Genomic DNA, 4,191 nt, shown 5'->3' on the forward strand with positions numbered 1-4,191 from the left:
ATCACCACAATGGAGCAGTTTAGCTGACTAGAATGACAAGAAATCAATCTTAACCTACAGACAGGACAGATAAGGTGGAGTCACTGAGCTGTGACTTGTCGTGCCATCAGTCAGTCGTTCCTTTGAGTGACAAAAATGACTCAAATTGGTCCGTCACAAAATCAGACTGATAGTTCAAAAGGGTTCAGAGTCTGTAGTAAGACTACACTGTATAGATGTAAGCCAGCTGACATTCCTTTAAACACAAAATGTGCTTTCTGGGCAAAGAAAGAAATCTGCCTACCTTGGCAGTGACTTCAATGCTGCCTGGCTACTGTCCAAAAAATGGTCTGGATCAACCTCAGCCACAACAAACTCATGAATTGTCAGGGACCAAAGCGCTGATGTCTACAAACTCTTCATTTGTCAGAGATAAATAAAGTTTTTTCTCTGGATCCACACTTTCCAATTTTTATACTTTATTTTATATCTCTTTCTTTTTATCTTTAATCTTCCTTTTCTATGGATAATATGTTTGAAATGAAGTAAAAGAACACTGAATTGAATTTGTTCTGAATGTATTAACTAGTGTTGGATAATCCAATGAATTAGTTTACTTAGGAGAATTTCTCCTCTCACTACTTCCCACCCCTAAAAAACCATCTGCTCACCACAGAGCCACTTTATCTTAACTTCTGCAAAGCCCCACTGTTTTTTAAAGTCTTGCAGTCTGTGGGAAGCTGTGGTTTACAGAGCAGATGTGCTGCGGGCACAAAGAATACACACACACCTCTGGCCCAGTGTGAACTCACCCTTCTGCTGACACTGATAGGAAGGAATACACCTCTAGCTTTGGGATACCAACATGGTGAGAGAGAGAGAATGAGAGAGAGCTGTGAAAGCATGGCACATCTGAGCAATAGTGTGTCAACAGAGAATGAGATTAGTAGTGCTATCCCTAGGCGTTCGCTCAGCTGGTGTGTGTGTGTGAGTGTGAGCGTGCTCATTCCTGGCTCTCATGTATCTGTGTGTTCTCAGCGAGGGGTTTTTGGCTTCTTTGACTGACATAGACAGAGTTTAGGGAGTCCCTCTCCCTCCCACAGCACTGCTAAGAAGCCCTAAAGCTCCTTAGCTCAAGCTCTGCCACTTGTTCGATGAAAGAACATCTATCTGTGAAGATGAAACAATAAAAAAATCCAACCCACTGTCGCCCAGCATGGCTCAATCTCAAGCAGACATGCAAGTGTTATTGAAAGCTCACACACCCCCTCGCAGATTCTGTCCTTTTCTAGCTTTGTTTTGTCTTTGTAGTGGATTATTTGGTTCGGTAAGAAACTGAACACCTTTATCACTTTAAGCAATCAACTTAGCACACACACTTGTGCACAAACACACTCACGCTGTGTGGGCCAACAAAGGCATTTACAGGTTCAGAGCAGCCTTAGGAGGAGTCAGTGGATGTGAAAGTCTGGAGAATATGAACCACATGGGAGCACCGGGCGTTTGGCCAGTCAGAGACAGAGCACAGACTGGCATCGACTGGCACCGGCCAACTTCACACATACACACACACCATGCACATTACTGCTCATCTCAGCTCGTGACAAGTGAGAAAACAACCTGCAACACACTGCTCTAGACACGCCAGACACACATCACTACAATGTTTGTGTAAAGGGAATTGTGTCGTGTGCCATGTGGTCTGTGCCGCATTGTTTCTTAGCTGACAGCTATCTTTAGAATAACAAATTAGAATAATTACCATTATGGCCATCACACAAACTCAGAAAACACAGTCAGAGCAGTGTGACTTTATTCAGTGTGTGTGTGTTGATGGTGGGAGATAGGGCATAGCATGTTTAGTTGTTCAGAGTTAAGCAAGCGTTCTGTGCTTTGCTCTGTATAAGAGCAGCCATCCCAAGATGCTCACTGGAGTGGCTACAGATTCTGGGTGGGCCAAGTGCACACGTGTGTGTTTGTGTGCTTCAATACACTTTCCATCAGATTAAGCTGCAAAGCCTGTCCTATACAGTTCTACCTGAGGCTTAGTCCCTAATGGTCTGATTTCCACTGCAGGACCAAACTGGGCTACTTTACTATTCATGTTTACCCTAGAAAATGTTTGTTCATTTTTTTTTTTCCTGGGAACCATCAGTTGGTATCAAATTTTATGGCAATCCATCCAGTTCAGACCAAAGTGGTGAACCGACTGACGGACCAACATTGCTATCCCCAATTCAAAACAAATGTATCATTTTAATGTTGTTAGTGCAATGCGAGCCTTTTAACTCTGCTCTAGCTTATTTTAGTATGGTAACTCTAATTAATGGACTACAAGCTCTTCTATGTGTTTCTTTGAGACTTGGGATTACAAAACCTTCTCAGATCGCTCTGGATAACCTTAAAAATTCATGGGCGGTGAGCTAAAAAAAACGATTTGCTTGTTTTCATTTCCTGAAAAGCTGACATTTCATGGATACACGGTTCAAATCAGATAGTGTCTATTTGCAATTCACACATCATTGTATCATTACAGTGAATGCCTCTAACAGCCAACGGCATGTGAGCTGGTATGACTCACCTCTCTGCACCTCCAAGGAAATCACATGGACACACACACAAACATAAACACCCACACAGCAGGGGACTGTACACTAATGCAGGTCAGCCATATCTCGGAGGACAGTGTGTGTACGTATGTGTGTGTGTGAATAACAATTTGCCCTTTAACCTGAGCATGGATGGAGAGTTCTTAATGTCAGCGAATGCAGCACAAAACACACGCGCAGACAATGTGACACCCTGTAAACATGCCCCGTGTAACAACAACGCTTTGCCTTTTTAATGTTGTGTAGCTGCGGTTAGCCAACCAACCATGGCCAATGCTCTGTGGCAGGCAGGCAGAGCAGTGACCAAGACTAACTGTGAATACATGCAGACCATGAAAAAGCAGAGACAGAGAGAGAAAGGGGGGTTTTGCATTAGAGAGAGAGAGAGATGTAGGAAAGGAGGGACAGCAAGCGAAGCAAAGCTGCAGAGTAAATGCATGCAGATCGCTAAGAAGCAACCATGCAAAAGTTGCATGATCACTCTAAACAAACCGTATTTCTTCTCTGCTCCATCCACTGTCTGGTTACTTTCTACAGTATGTGTGTATTGTAACCATATGCATATGTGCAGGTCTGAACCCAGCTGAAAGACATTAGTCAGGCCAGAAGGGAATTCTACTGAAACCTGGCCCAGCTAATGAAATGCTTCGGAAAAGGGATCAACCGGTATAGAAGAGATGTAAAAGACAAACAGACAGGCAGACAGAGAGAGAAATAAAGAGAAAAATACGTGCACGAATATGTATGTGCATGCCTCGCTTTCAGCATCTGATTACCACAGAGAGAGAAGATCCCAAAGCTCAGGGGGAAAAAATAAACATCAGCATAAAGAGAAAAAAAGATGATAAAAACTGGAGTCATCACAGCATGGCTGGAATGTATAGACATGTGTGCTGGTTTGAAAATGTAAATTCAGGTACAAAAATGTTGTCAGAGAGGAGAGAAAAACAGAGCGCCAGATAGTTGTAAATTAGAATACTATTGAAAAAAGAGACAGCAAAAAGAATAAATTAATATGATAAATAAATGAACTCACAGAGGATACCTTAAGAAAATAGAGTAGGATGACGAAGGAGGAACGCACGAAATGAACTTCATAAACAGCTGAAAAAGGAAGAATGAGAGCAAAACAGGGAGGAAATTTTAAAAAGTGCAGACTACATCTAATCTTCCCTTACCTCCGCAGCTGCGTGTGGTATCCTTTGGGACAAAAAACGTAGTGGAGGGGAAAACTTCACCTTCAACAGCACTGCTACAGATCCCCACTTTCTAGTTCTTTCCAAGGTAATGCACATATATCTGTATCTATCAGCCCAAACGTAAAACACTTCAGTCCACTAGGACAGTAGTCTGTCTACCTGCGTGGGTTTGTGTAAATGTATCCTAGATGGTGATGAATAGTGGTGAGTGAAAGGAGAATACTACGCTAGAGGGCAGACAGACTGACTGAAACAGGAGAGCAAGGAGAGCAGACTGAGTAGGATGGAAGAGTTACTGGTTCCTAACATCAGAGCGGCTGGGCTGGATACACCCACCTCCTCAGCATGCATCAAATGGGAGTTGCTCAGATGCTACCAAGTATGCAGAGAGAGAGAGAGAGGGA

General features: G+C 43.0%; 1 protein-coding gene across 1 annotated transcript in view; it reads right to left on the bottom strand.

The window, feature by feature from the left end:
- The window catches only part of kank4 (KN motif and ankyrin repeat domains 4), a gene marked incomplete in the record, with an annotated part of 76,538 nt that extends 72,481 nt beyond the window's left edge, over positions 1 to 4,057 (bottom strand). Inside the window, 1 exon segment of the mRNA XM_035653314.1 lies at positions 3,767 to 4,057.
- Positions 4,058 to 4,191: the final 134 nt, after the last annotated feature.

Source organism: Morone saxatilis, unplaced genomic scaffold (genome assembly GCF_004916995.1).
Source record: "Morone saxatilis isolate NCDOM2014 unplaced genomic scaffold, NCSU_SB_2.0 Contig12, whole genome shotgun sequence".
In the NCBI taxonomy this organism is placed as follows: domain Eukaryota; kingdom Metazoa; phylum Chordata; class Actinopteri; family Moronidae; genus Morone; species Morone saxatilis.